This window comes from Plecotus auritus (genome assembly GCF_963455305.1).
Source record: "Plecotus auritus genome assembly, chromosome: 7".
Taxonomy (NCBI): domain Eukaryota; kingdom Metazoa; phylum Chordata; class Mammalia; order Chiroptera; family Vespertilionidae; genus Plecotus; species Plecotus auritus.
In genome coordinates, this window is record NC_137774.1 from 158690431 (window position 1) to 158706303 (window position 15873).

The 15873-nt window shown below is 37.2% G+C and overlaps 1 pseudogene across 1 annotated transcript in view; it reads right to left on the reverse strand.

Annotated features, from left to right (window-relative positions):
* Positions 1–585: 585 nt before the first annotated feature.
* The window catches only part of LOC308252785 (ferritin light chain-like), a 44346-nt pseudogene continuing 29058 nt past the window's right edge, over positions 586–15873 (reverse strand). The window contains exon 2 of the transcript in view: positions 586–1188. The product of the transcript in view is annotated as a ferritin light chain-like (transcript). The remainder of the gene's footprint in view (positions 1189–15873) is intronic.

Genomic DNA, 15873 nt, shown 5'->3' on the forward strand with positions numbered 1-15873 from the left:
AAAAGCTTTGACGTTCCAAAAGTGTCTCTTTCTGAATAGACCTCGGCAGTAAAAGTGGAGAAATTAAGAATCTTTGGAGAAGAAGGAGCTGTTTGTACCCGTGTGCCTGTTTGAACCCTTTACCTCTTTACACACAATATGCCACGATTGCCTAATCCTCACAGCTTCCAACTACACGGTAACGTTTAGTCTAGTCCAGTGGTCGGCAAACTCAAAACCGTGAGCCGCAGTTTGCCGACCACTGCTTTAGGAGACAATAAGAAATTCAGAGTTCATTCTTCTTCTTCTCTAGTTCTTTGCAAATATTTAACCCGATTCACTTAATTAGTAATAGTCAACTACTAACTACAGTGGGCTTCTAATTTATTAAATTCTGATTTTTTAGCATGGATCTGAGTCAAATATCAGCTTCTTTCTTTCTTTTTTTTCTTCAAAAGGCTTTATTGTTTCCATTTGGTCCAATGCATGGGAGAGGGCTTCAGGGTGGTTAGAAGAATGGCTAGTGGTTTGGGGAGAGGCTCAGGTAAAAGTCACACACCAGGGGATGCAGAGGGGCCCCTCTAAGGCTCTGGGCTCCAAAGGCTCCTAGTCGTGCTTGAGGGTGAGCCTTTCGAAGAGATCCTCGCCCAGCCCAGCCTGGGGGCCGGCAGCCTGCGGAGGTGAGTCAGGTGTCGCCCATCTTCTTGATGAGTTTCACCTCTCACCCCGGAAGTGGTTCTGCAGGAAGTCACAGAGACGAGGGTTTGCGGGGAGAGCCAGGGCCTGCAGCTCCAAGAGGGCCTGGTTCAGGTTCCTCTCCAAGGCCAGGGCGGCTTCCATGGTGTCCTGGGAAGGCTTCAGCACATCCTAGAAGAGAATGCGGCCACCGCGCTGGTTTTGCATCTTTAAGAGATGCTCGGTGCCCTCGGCTTCTTCTCCACCAGCTCTCAGAAGAGGTGGCCCACGCCCTCCAGAGCCACATCGTCAGGTCGAAACAGAAGCCCAGAGAGAGGTAGGTGTGGGGCCCGCAGACGCAGGTTGGCCAGGCGGTTGACGGCAGCCTCTACCTGGGTGGAATAATTCTGACGGATTTGGGAGCTCGTGGTTGTTTGGCAATGAGTTAAGGTAGAAATAAAATGGTGTGTTGGCTGGTCCTGGAGGTGGTTCTGAAGGTGGTGACTGGATAAGACGCTGGACGGGGGTTGGAGTCTGGAAGAAGGGGCGTCCCTGGGTCTGTTTTGTCCAAACACTGTTGAAGCGAGACTGATCCGGGACCGCCGAAGACACTATCGATCGACATTCGCATTTTTATATGACTGTCTGAGGTAGAACGAAAACAAAATATGTGGCCCAAAGTACACACTGGCTAAGGTTCAAATCAGGAAAATATTACATGTTAACAACTTACGTCTTTCTAAAATTATGTTTTAAAATTGAAATAAGGAGTTTTTGTTTTTTTTCATGAAACATAGAAGAACCAGCAGGAAAACGTTATCTTCTTGAAACTGAAAACAAGTCTGATCATTAACAAAACAGTAAGATCTTAAGGATATCTGGTGGGGAAAAAATCCCATGAGTGACAATGAGTGACATGCCTTTTTTAGATGAGATAGGACACATAACATGTTTCACCTAAGATATAATAATGGGAATTAGACATAACTACCATAAAATTGTGTTGAACAAGAAGCTTAAACTTTATTGAATTTTAAATGTCAATTATGGGCCTAATCCCTGAAAGTACCAGGTATAAGAGGAGACTTTTATCCACTTGTCAACCATTTTCATAGGTCAAGTGTTCATGAGAGGAGTTGAGAACAAGATGATAGAAATACCTACTGCACAGGATGCATTTCCTGCCAATGTTTGGAGGTGGACAGGGCATCCTAAAGCAACAGGCCCATTTCCCAAGCCCTGCATGACTATAAGATAATAGCTGGCTGGCCTGAGTCGCAGGCAGAGAAACCATCCACACACCCACAGCCTTGATGTGATGAGAGAAGCCCTCTGCTGCTGGTGGAAGAAAGGGAACCCCACCTGCCCCTGATCCTTCACTTTATGAAGCAGAAACTATCATGGGGGCGGGGGGGTGTGGACAGAAAAATGAGCAGGATCCTGAATCCTATACATCAATAGAAGATCAAGGTTGACTATCACGAGGAGAGGGGTAGAAAGACTGAAGGAATCTCAGGCAATTAGTGAGTTGTATAACAGGTTTTCGTTGTTGTTCTTGTTAATCCTCACATGAGGATATTTTTCCATTGATTTTTTTGAGAGAATGGATGGGAAGAGGAGAGAGAGAAACATCAATGTGAGATAGACACATCAATTAGTTGCCACCGCACGCACCCTGACCAGGGCCAGGGTCAAGACTGCAACTGAGGTACTTAACCTTGACCAGAATTGAACCTGGGCCAACACTCTATCCACTGAGCCAAACTGGCCAGGACAAAATTTATATTTTATTTTAAAGTATAAAATGACAAGATATTGAGGATATAAAATTTTCAGTAAACATGTCATAGAAAAATAACCATTTAGAAATTTACATTAAAGTGAAATTAAAGTAAAACTTTGTGTAATTAAATTTTAAAGGTATTTTTAAAAATATATTTTTATTGATTTCAGAGAAGCAGGGAGAGGGAGAGATAGAAACATCAATGATGAGAGAGTCATTGATTGGCTGCCTCCCGTATGCCCCACACTGGGGATCAAGCCCACCACCTAGGTATGTGTCCTGACCAGGAATCTAACCGTGACCTCCTGGTTCATAGGTCAACGCTCAACCACTGAGCCATGCCAGCCAGGCTAAAGAGATATACTGAAGTGAACTTATTTCCTTGAAAATATACTATTTTGGCTGAGATATTTATCAACCTACCTAGGACCAAATTGTGGAATATCAAATGCATCCTAGTGCCCACATTTTCATCAATAATACATTAAAAATGTTGAGACCTCTTGAGAGTGCTGCTTCCATAAATTAGGGTGAAGAAAACCTTTACTACAGAAATAATATTATATTTTTTAATAGATAGGGTTCTCACTGACAAGGTGTGATACTGGGACTATCAAAAAGAATAATTATAGTAAACTTTATAAATTTAGTTTCTATGTACAAAGCCTTCAAAACATAAATTACTCGCAAGAAAGTTAATATTAATGTAAAAATTTCAATAGTAAAAAAACTTGCCAATGCTAAAATAGTTTACAATTTTATTCATTGTAGTAAATTGGGAAGTTTTGAGATATGTGGATCTTTAATGTCAGTTTCTAAAACAAGGTATATGATTTTCATTATCATAATGGAGACAGATGGACCCAGAAAATTGCAAGCAAACCGAGTAGTTAATAAGTTTCACTGGGCATTTTGTTTTCAAATGAGAAATTGAGTATGGCATTGGAAAGAATTGTATTCAGTTCATCCAACATTATCATAAGAAATTAATTAGCTACACATTTTCTAAATTCTTAATCACACAGTTCTAACATTTTTACTGTTGAACTGAAGGTTGGTGCCTGTAGCCAGGCTGACCCAGTGGTTCCCTGAGCTTTTATTTTTAGTTCAGGGACTTTCTAGGAGTCTTACTGAGACTGAGTGCTTCATTGTCATCAATACTTACTATTATCTTTTAAAAGTACAATTGTCATTTAAAGCGCTGTACATGTCCCTTGGATGGTATTTAGGATCTTGGGGCATTAGCCCTCCATGATGTCAATGTGCTTTTTAAAGAATTTTTCTCTAACTGGGAGAATCATAGCACTGAACCAGTAATTCTATGAGCTGTAATCTTGAAAATAGAAATGTTACTTCAAAAGGAGCAAGTAGTGCATAAAATAAAGTTTAGCAATAGCTACGAGCCATGGAGGAAAGTCTTCAACACTGACTAGAACCCTCAATAACAAAAACAAAGATATTGCATCATGACATCTGTGGCAGCTCTTTACTCACAACTTGCTAATTAATATTTATAAAAACAAAACCATGATTCAAGTACCTCATGGAGAGAGTACAGAAAGTTCTAATAAACAATTTTATACTTAATATTGATACATTTACTGGCCTTTTTACCAACCTTTTAGTTTCCAGTGAACTTGTAACTACTTACTGTGACCAGATTTCTTTTGTTCAATATTTTTCTCCACTTTCCTAAAATCTATGTATTGAAATTAAATTTACTTTTTTTTCTGGATAAAATGTGGACTCTTACACTGTTTTAAGACTCTATGTTGTTTTTCACAGTATTTATATGGGGAATATAATCTAAAAAATCATGCATTGCCCTAACCAGTTTGGCTCAGTGGATAGAGCGTCAGCCTGCAGACTGAAAGATCCCAGGTTCGATTCCGGTAAAGGGCATGTACCTTAGTTGCAGGCATATCCCCAGTAGGGAGTGTTGCAGGAGGCAGCTGATCAATGTTTCCCTCTCATCGATGTTTCTAACTCTCTATCCCTCTCCCTTCCTGTCTGTAAAAAAAATAAAATATATTTAAAAAATAAAAAAATCATGCATTGATAATCCTTTTAATTATTCATTAGACATGAAAATATTGAGTCAAGTAAAAAAGTAGCACATTTAAATAAAGTTAAATGTATATTCTGAAATTAAACTTTGAAATTTTATCTTATGCCTAATGTTCTGTAAGTTTCTTCAGCTCAGTGTGTGAATGTGGATGCAGTTAATTAAATAAGCTTGAATAAAAAAAAGTCAATTTTATAATTCACTGAGTTGTAGAAAAACACAATATTAGGATATTTTGAATGACTACATGATCTTTTATTATCAAGAAAGCAAACAATATCATTAGAAGATAATCACATAATTAATCAAGACTTGGTAAATTACCTTTGCATGCAAGTCACAGAAGCATTCTTCATCATATTTCAATAAGAAGCATTCTTTATTCACATGTAATATTTTACTAAATTTAATATTCATATTTATCTCCTACTATACACATAACACTGTGCTAGGGGATATGGAGAATTGTAATCTGTAAAACACTATTTTATGAATTTCAAGACACTGACAATATAACAAAGGAGATAATATATTCATAATGCTGATTTTTTTCTAAGGGGATATTTTTATACATGGAAAGTCTTTATGCAGAGTGGTACCAAATTGGTCTTAAAAAATAAGAGAAACCAAAGATGAGAACTTAAATCATAAAGAAAAGAGAAGAGAGGATAAAGCATGAGCAAAAATACCTTGTCTAGAGAGATATTCATAAAACCTACACAGATTTCTCTGGCAGAGGCACTCAAGAAAGATTGGAATGCTGTCACCAAGGCAAGTTAATGTAAGATTCTTGTGATTTGCTGCTAGCCACAGACTAAGTAATAATAAGCTTGTAAAAAAAAATAGGCAAATAGTTCAGAGTGCGAGATCTTCAATGTTTAAATAAATATTCTTCTTTTAGAAAGTCAGGAAACAAAGTATGAGGTTAAGATGTACATTATTCAATAGAAAAGGGATCTCTAGGCAATGTAGGAGTGTTTTTGCTTTTTGCTGTCATTAATGAGGATACTGTTATAGTGAATTTTCACTTGTAAAACAAATTACTTATCAAATTTTATAAAAATCATAGGAATACATATTAATAAAATTAATATTTAAACAAACTGAAAAGGAATACCCAAGGTAGAAGACTCCAAGGATCAATTCCTCCCCATTCCTAATTTGCCTCCATAGAAATACTTACAACTCATTTTGCAGGGTTCTCATATACCATAATTTTAAATTATATGCTTAATTTTAAACTTATCAATTTTAAACACCTATTGACTTCCTATTGTGGAAGATGAGGATTTATTTTTCTGACCATGTAACACCTTTTTCTCTCTTCTTACTTCATCACTTAATAAATCACCACTTGGTTAAATCAATATGCAGGATTACATTATTTTGATTTTAGGAATATATGTTTACACTTGTGAGCTGTTCAGTGTAATATCATTATAACACCGTTCACATACAACTTTTTATTTATATTTTTGTTCATATTCTTACTGATATTTTTGCTATACTTTCAAACTAATTCTCTCCACACTCTCTTCAACCTCTCAGTCAGATTTGCACACAGTGACAATTTTTATACAACCTGTGGTTAGAGTTTGTTTCCTAAAGTTGACAACTTAATACCACAATCTCTCCTGCTTGCTCCAAGGACCTGACTGACTTATTGATATGGAAAGGCCTGTCCCAATATCCTGGAAATTCTCTTACTTTCCCTGCTCTGGTGAATGTCTTCCTTTGAAGATGCTCATGTCCTTCCATCCTTTACTCCTTCCTTTGAATTATCTTAGCTTCGTAATAAAGGGTGATGAGAGTTTGTATTTTTGTGTGTGCATTTTTTGGCTTTGTTTTGTTTGCTTATTGGAATAGCCATGCTAAAAATGTCTTAATTTTGCTTTCCAATTTGTTGATCATTTGATTGAGTGTAGAATTCTAGATTGGCAATTATTTTTCTGAGACAGTAAGACAATTTGATGTCCTCTGAAATGAGAATCAGTTTTTTCCTCATGCTAGTGTACCTTTTTCCTCTTGTTCTTTATTTTTTCCACCTAAATGTCCATTAACCAATGAATAGATAAATAAAATGTGATATTTCCAATTAATAGAACATGATTATTTTTCTCTTTCTGGTTCTTTTACTATTTCTTATTTTATTGATATTTGCTAATTATTTAAATTAGTGGTTTCAGAGTGTTAGCAATTGACAAGATCAGCAAACATTAATGGCTTATAGAGCACAATTTTTGTGATCATTAGTGATAGCTGGAGAACATTTTTTACTAATTGACATATAAATAAGAGACTATTGTACCATATTATTTTACCATAATGTCATATCATTTCACACCTAATAGGATGGCTATGTTGGTGAGAATGTGAGAAACAGGACTCTCCATACTCGAGTAGTCGGAGCTGGCCTAAGCTGTCAGTCAGACATTCTTAGCGCTGCCACAGAGGTGGGAGAGGCTCCCGCCACCACCACTGTGCTTGCCAGCCGTGAGCCCAGCTCAGGGCTTCTGGCTGAGCAGCGCTCCCCCTGTGGGAGCACACTGACCACCAGGGGGCAGCTCCTGCATTGAGCATCAGCCCCCTGGTGATCAGTGCACATCATAGCGACCAGTTGTTTGGTTCATTTGGATATTAGCCTTTTATTATATAGGATGGTCTTTTATTATATAGGAATAGAGGCCCATTGCAGGAAGATTCCTGAAAGAATAGGGCTTCCTGTGGCCTGAGCGAAGCAGAGAAGGGAACGAAGCCTGTCGAGGCAGGCTTCCCTCCTGCCACCGCCTCCCGCCACTGCCGCCCACCATCATTGATGTCTCTCTCTCTCTCTTTCTCTCCCTCCCTCTCTCTCACCCTCCCTCCCACTCCCTCTCCCTCCCTTCCTCTCTGAAATCAATAAAAATATATTTTTAAAAAATTCAAATTCCTATAAATCTTGGAACCACCATTTGATACACAAATTTGTAAGTAATAGTGTGAATGTTATATTTGTTTAATGAATTCAGTAGTCTTATTTTAATATGATGATGTACAATATAAAAATGGAACTAACAATATTTACAAAAATGCTGTTATAAAGTTTGCAATTTACAGATAATAACACTATACGTAAAAAGGCTAGAGTTCTTTGGGGAATTTGGTGCACTTTCATCTTTCTATCTTATAAAATAACAATTAAATTCTCAACTCTTTGGTCAGTTATAGATACCCAGGCACAGAAATCCATATCCAATCATATAATTAAGTTTCAGGTAAAATTTAATTACCTTGCAAATATATTTGGTACACCTCTGCCTCCAAGTTAGAAATGCAGCAAACATCACCTGCTTCTACATCAACAAACCCCATTAACCTTTCCATTACTTGTAGCTGCCGTTCATTACAAATCTGCTTCTCCTAGTTGATCCATTCTGTAGTTTATCACAAAACTCAGTCAAACTCCATAATTGCTTACTTGCCACTTCAGAAAGCTCTGTGTAAAATACTAGTAAACCTAGAAGTTACCATTTATCTACGTTTTATTGAGGTTTCTTTTAAAATGCTAAATCCTAATAAAATATTTCAGTGATAATGTTATCTAAAATTGTATACTCTTTGGTAAAAAAATTATTTTTAAAAAAATCACTTGCATGACATTAAAATATGAAATCTAACATTTATTTATTATCTGTTCTCCAGTAGAATAGAAGGTCACTTATTGAAGGCAGTGGTTTTATCTGCTTTGTGAACTGTTCTACTTTCTGAATCACAAAAGTGACTGATACACAACAGGAGCTCTAAAAACACTTGTTGAAGGAACAAACAGAGAACCACCAGAGAGAGAAAAGTCTTCCTACTAAGCGTAGATCACTCTCTATCGTATAAAAATCGGCTTGTACTTTGTTTTATCACAGTCTAAAATCAGAGATTATCTTTCAGAAAATAAGAAATACTCCCACAAAAATTGAAAAGACAAATTATGCTGAGAAAGAGAGCAAAACCTGACCTTTAACTGAATAAAGGAACAGAGAAAAAATCTGTAGGGTGAGAAGGTATATTATCATTGGCAGATATTCATATTCATACGGATAAATGAAATAGAATAGGTAGCATATTCCCAATTAGAAATGGAATTCTTCTTATGAAGAATACATTTAAACATTATGATCCTGTATACCGAAACACAAGTGCAAACTATTAGCAGTAATGGTACTGTAGAGTATTAAAATAACAAAGAACAGAGGTAGCATGTATCGGAAAGATTTAGATCTTGTGTCAGTGCACAGCTTGGCTGAGTCATGTAATTTTCTGAGTTTCACTTATTTATTAACAAATTAGGATGGTTGAAATAATTAAATGGGATCATTCGCAGAAAACACTTATGAAAGAGACTGGTGACTACTATCTAAAAGCATTATGCTAAGTGAAATAAGCCAGTCAGAGAAAGACAAGTACCATATAATTTCACTCATAGGTGGAATCTAATAAACAAAATGAACTACCAAGCAAAATAGACACAGACTCATAGATACAGAGCAGACAGACAGCTCTGGTGGGGAGAGGGGACGCTGGGGTAAGGAGGGATTGAGCAAAAAAGGAAAAGGGAGAACTCACGGACTTGGACAACAGTGTGGTGATTGTATGTGTGGGGGATTTACTTGGTAACCTAAAGTAATTGGAGAATAGATTTTTAAATAAATCATAAAGCAAATGTATTATTGCAGGCATCCATTATAATTTATATGTCAACTATGCAAATGAATTACAAAGTTTTATACTAATTATTAGTTACCTTCATGATGGGAGGAAGTAAGAGATATTAACTCTGAAAGCATTATTTATTTAAATCCAGCTCTGTCATGTATCCAGTTGAGCCTTTTATGTCACTTAAGCGCTTGTTTTCTTCGACATATTTAGAAGTTGTAAGAAACAAACATTTGGTTTTTCATTCTAGAAAATAATGTATAAATAAAATAAAGCAAAACGGAGTGTGAGCAGTCCTACAGCTTGTGTAAAAACCTGTGGGCAGGAGGAAATAGGGATCAGGCAGCATGATCTCAGTCTTTAACACTAAGGAAACTTAAACACTGCAAGTAATTTATTTTATGCAAAAATATTGCATTAAGGCAAGTAAAGTCACCCTTGATATTTTCCAAGACTGTCAGACGGTGTTCTGCCCTTCAAAATAGCTATAGAAGCTCAAAGTCATAGGTTGATAACAAATTTGTCAATAAGAATTAGTGGTATGAAATACATTTAGAGCAAAATGAAATTGTGGATATTCAATTACATAGCAATCAACATGTTGACTTGGTTTGATACTTGAAAGACAGCCCCAGCTTTCACAGATTAACAGCAGACCATCTGTACCCGAGCTTGACACTAACTGCCAGTAAAACAAACATTACAGCTCATTTTCCAAAACTGCAAATTGCAATTTGTAATCAAATTCAAGATGGTGTTTCCTGGACACTTTATCTCAGTCCTATAACTTAGGTAAACTGAAGATTATAATATTTTTCTTTGAGTTTTCCTTCTTAGGATTTTGAACTGTAGTCGATAGTAATCTTATTATATCGCCTCTTTATTTGAAACTGTCTCAATTCTTTGTATATACGCATGCATGTACTAATGCTCTTCTAAGTTTGTTGAGAAACAATTAATACATGATTCTCCCATTAACAGTAATCCCCATTGTTCATACTCTTGTTTCCATAAATAACCTGAATTTCTACATCACGACTAAGATGGCAAAATAGTTTCCTTCTTATATTTCTATTGTGAGGAGACTACATTTCACCAGAATAGAAATGTCTGTGTTACAATGTGCAACCATTGAGGAAGACTAGGCATGTTATTTTTAAAATAAAATTTAAATAATGTATTAAGACAGGCTAGGGTGATAGGACACATCCCCCCATAACCTGAGTTTCCAGAAAAGCTTGGGCTAGTAGAACCCATCTTCTGGGCCAGGGCTACTGTTATCTATAAAAACAGTACTGATCATCTGATTACTAATTGCTAAATAAGGACACAGCATAACTCACATCTTAGAAGAAGAAAGAAATCTTGCAGGGTAAGAATGCTAAAGTTTTAGGCCATTGGGACAGGTAAGTCCCAGGTTTTAGAACTAGAAATCAATGGGAAAGAAGTAGTGTATCCAAGCTGGATGGAAAGTTATTGCCTTATTACTTTCAAGACTCTCAACTGTTCAATTGCTGGGATGATCAAGGTATCTTAAATCTTGATTTGGAAGCCTTTCTCCCCCAAGAAAGAAAATTCCCTGAACTTTCTCATTTGATCCGAATGACTGAATATAATTGAAGATTTCTATCACTTACTCAATATCCATTTTAAAATGCAAATGATGCATGATAGTTAAAAAGGATTCATTGGCCACAAATTAATTGGATCTACTTAAATCTCTAATAGAGCATAAATTGCAGATACAATGCATGTGGCCATTTAAATTATTATTAAGAGAGAATTGGAGGAATAAAATCTTACCATTTGGTACAGCATGGATGAACCTAGATAATATTATGCTAAGTGAAATAAGTCAGTCAGAGAAAGGCAAATGCCATATTATTTCACTTAAATGTAGACTCTAATGAACAATATAGGCAAACAAAGCAGAAACAAATACATTAATACAGAGAACAGACTGAGGGTTGTCAGAGGGGAAGGGATTGGGCCGGGGTGAAAAAAAATGAAGGGATTGGGAAGTACAGGTTAGTAGTTACAAAATAGCCATGGGTATGTCAAGTACAGCATAGAAAATACAATAAATACTATTGACTATATTTTCAGGGGAAACCTTTGTAAAGTATATGATTGAGGAGGAAGAGAAGAAAGAAATACTGAGTAGAAGCACTTCTTTGGTCATTGAGGTTCAGAAAAAGAGCCTGGGAATACAAAGTATATGAAAGTAATGAGAAAATCTCAGGTCAAAGGGATATTTTAAATTATTCACTTATTAATAAAAAATGTGAAAGGTCTCTTTAATGAAAATTTGTTGTGCCATGTGGAATTGTTTCAATTCTGTTATTATTGCATTAACATTCTTATTACATCTCTCAATTTTTCTGTGACTTGTTATTTTTCCCATGCCAAGAATTAAAGTTATTCAAGAAAATACCTTATAATGTGAAATATCTATACTAATAAATGGGTAATATGCTAATTAGACTGGATAGACCAGACATCTTCCAGACGTCATTCCAGACGTCCTTCTTGACAAAGCCGGGAGGCATGGCCAGCCTGCAAACCCCCGCAGCCCCAAGCCCAGGCCGGCCCCACCCCCCCAGCGGGGACTCCCCACCCCAATCCAGGGCCCCCTTCAGGGCAGGCCAGCCGGTCCCCACCCATGCACCAGGCCTCTATCCTATATAATAAAAGGGTAATATGCAAATTGACCCTAACGGCAGAACTACCAGAACTACTGCTGTACCAGTCACTGTGAAGTGCATTGACCACCTCTTGGTTCCTTTCCTCAGCTGGCAGGCTCTGATTGCCTATTGGCCACCCGTGGGTGGTGGGGTGGGACTGGCGAGCGGGCAGGAATAGCCCACCTCTCGGTCCCTTCCTCCGGCCGTCAGGCACAGATCACCCAATGGCAAATGGAGAACCAGGGGTGGGTGGCAGCATATGGTGGGGCTCGTTGCGGGCAGCTGGGGAAGATGGCCCGGATCGCAGGCCAGGCCTAGGGCCCGTACATGTGCATAAATTTCGTGCACCAGGCCTCTAGTCTATATATATAAAAACCCAGTGACTGGAACGGCTGAATGACCGGAACTACCTGTTGCTATGATGTGCACTGTGGTGGCCAGCCAGCCTGATCCAGGCTCCAACCAGCCTGATCCAGGCTCCAACCCCCCGCAACCTTCCTGTGGCCCCTCTCCCAAGCCACCCAGTCCCCCAATCATCCCCCCAACTCCGATCGGGTGGGGCCGTCCAGCTACCCTCCTGCATCCCCTTCCCCTGGCCAGCCCGGCCCCTATTGGCCCCATCAGGGCAGGCCAACCAGACCCTACCCATGCACAAATTTGTGCACCAGCCTCTAGTCTTTTATAATGTTTAATTATTTATTTAAACTTATAGCAATAAAAACACTGAGGTCAATTTTATTCTATACTCTATTAATCAGATTCCAATCAATGGTGACTTCCTCAGAATTAAAGCTGTAGTGGAAGAAACTATGCTTCCTTAATTATTTATGCCAGAGGAAAAAATGTAGAAAATCTATTTGTGTGTATGTCAATGAAACCTGGTGCATTTTTCAATTGTCTGTCAAATAATATATTTATAAATGGTGGGTTATACAACCTAATTGTCCAAAGGAAAAAACAACCAACAACCTGATAATTAAACATGTGAACAAAGATCATGTGTTTAGTCATCTGGACCTTCTTTATGGAAGAGACAAAAGAAGATTGAATTTTATATAAAGAGGAAAAATTACCTTACAAAACACATTCTCCAGACTAAACAGAGATTCCTTGAAAAGAGATAAACTTATAAACATAAGAGATTAATATATTCTTTTGTATAATTGTTATGAAAAATGCAGCTTGATAAATTAAGCTTAATTATTCTTTGACAATGCATTTTATTTTCTAGTTCCCCAAATATAATTGTTATGGCATGTGTTTTCCTAAATAAAAGTCAAGAATGAGTATAGATATTTACTCTCATTTGAATCTATTTTGTGCTGGAAATACCCCTTTTATCTAAAACATGTTATGACTTTCAAAAAGTGTATTTGAGGAATTTATGGATTTTCCTTAAAACAAATGAAATATCTAGGTGTTCTTAAAAATGCAGTTTTACATGTATATGTGTGATTTCTATGACCAGGGCTTACCATATTTCTATCATTATTTTATTTGGTGCAGAAGATAATATCTTTTCTATGTAGAAAGCATGGCTTTCTTTACTTTGGCAACACAATTTCAGAGTAGGCAAAGCTTGGCTGAATTATTTGACATTTAAGTGACATCTGATAGCTATAGGTTTTGATGACATGTATGCTTAGGAAGATATCACATTTAATAAAACAAACTCATTATTTCAGGATAAGCTATTCTGACATTCATGTTAATGGCATCACTACCTCCTGTAGTGACATCTCACCAAAGGTATTATTAATGATGACGGCCTACCATCTTCACAACAGGTCACCTTGTCACATTCCTGTCAGATGGTATTTCTGTGTTGACCTTGACAGGATAGATATTGGTAAGCACTTAGCACCACCAAATTGCAATCCAGTCAGTGAGATCACACTTGTGTCTATGCAAGATAAACATGATTTATGGCAAGAATCACACATTGAAACGCCTTGCAGAGCCAGATTAGGTAACAAAAATGAGGGAAAGTGGCTAGAAATGGAATCATGAAAATGTGTTATTTATTTTAATAAGTTTATGTAATAATGACATGCAAGTCTGAGCTGTTGGGTTCCGTTGTCTCGAGTAGCCCAAGAAGTCGATGACGAATGGATTCACGAACAATGAAGGGGTAAGCAAAGGGAAATGAAGTTTATTATGGTGAAAAATAACAAAGCTCTTGGCTCCCAAGAGGAGTTCCGAAAAGGGTTGCTGCAGAGGCTCACTAGTCTAGGGGTTTGTATTTTCCTGCTATGGACCTCTATTGACTCTTTCAACAACAACAACAAAAAAACAACCACCAGCCAATCTCCTTTTGCCCTCACCTCCCCACTTTTAGTTACCACTCTGGGGTTCAGGGGGAAAGGCAGCTCTAGGTTGACTGGTACATTCCTCCTATCTTGCTCACATCCTGACATCCTGACCATCTGGCTCATTCCCTCCTTATCTACCATCTTCCCTCCCCACCATCCTTACCCTAAACTGCCTGATCCCATCTAACTCCTCAATGACATAGGAATATTCTTTAGTGAAACTAAGATATATATTCTTTTATTTTTCCTTACAATTCATGGCTCTCTGTGTTTACCCTTACTTTGGTATTTCTAGCAGAGAATACTTATAGAGAAAAAATAAAACATTTTTCTTGTCTTTCAATGTTATTCAGCAGCTGTTTTACCACACAGTAACTTAGAGTTTATGAGGAACACCTGACTCATGTTAATTTCAAGTTTTTAAAGTGTTGGTGAATAATTTTCTTTTTTAATGCTGCATTAATTATGTGAGACAAAAAAAATTCAGCTTTGTAACCCCTAATATTAGACCTTTGTTTTACTAAGTTTACTGCTTTTTAAAAATAAAACTAACAAAACAAAGCAATACAATTTAGTCCCATCAATCCCATAATTTTCCCATTACCCTGTCTACCAATTTACCCATTTGTGACACATGTTGATAAATAGGGCATTTATGTCAATACTTGGAATTATTCATAAATTAAGAAAATATTTTCTTAAAATATTTTAGATTTCTTAAAAAATTTCTAAAAATATATTTTTTAAAAAGTTTAAGGCAATAAAAACCAGGAAAATGTAATTATTATTTTTCAGTATATTTGACAAATAACTAGCAAGTAAATCTAAATTTAGGTAGGCTGACTTGAAAATACATTGGAAAGACTGGACAACAGGGGGGTGGGGGCATGCGTAGGGAGGGGTTTGGGATGGGAATGGGGGGATGAGGATAAATATGTAACACCTTAATCAATAAAGAAATTAATAAAAAAATAAATTAAAAAAAAAAAGATTGTCCCTGTCAGGAAAGCTTTTAGATGAATCCACAATGGAGCTGAAAATAGCTAAGCAGCCACCTCAAGAGCAGAGGACCCCCAGGCCAGCAAGACTTGACATTAACCTGATTACAACTCTTAACACACCTAAAAAAAGAACCTGTTACTCAGAAGGGGGCTTAGCCAGACACAGAAATACGAATAGATAGGATTGCAGTACCAAATATCATAGCAGTGCATTTCAACTCTTTCCAGGAGAGCAAGTGCTTATGTACTACTCATTGCCTATATTATTACCAGAACCAATTATAAGGCTATACATATTGTGAAAATAAGTATATTAGAGGGCAAAATTGATGTCTCTTGTTATTCAATGTGCTGTGGCTAATGTCAGTTTGATAATTAGGTAAGATCCTGTCCCTGGCATTTTATTGGAGTCTGCTGCATGAGCTGCTGTAATATTTGTGTGGGTGTGTGTTTTTAACATATTTTTATTGATTGCAGAGAGGACAGATGAGGGAAAGATAGAAACATCAATGATGAGAGAGAATTATTGATCAACTGCCTCCTGCACACCCCCTACTGGGGATTGAGCCTACAACCTTGGTCATGTGCCCTGACTGGGAATCAAACCATGACCTCCTGGTTCATAGGTTGATACTCAACCACTGAGCAACACTGGCTGAGCTGTTTTTATTTGGATAGCTATACTCTC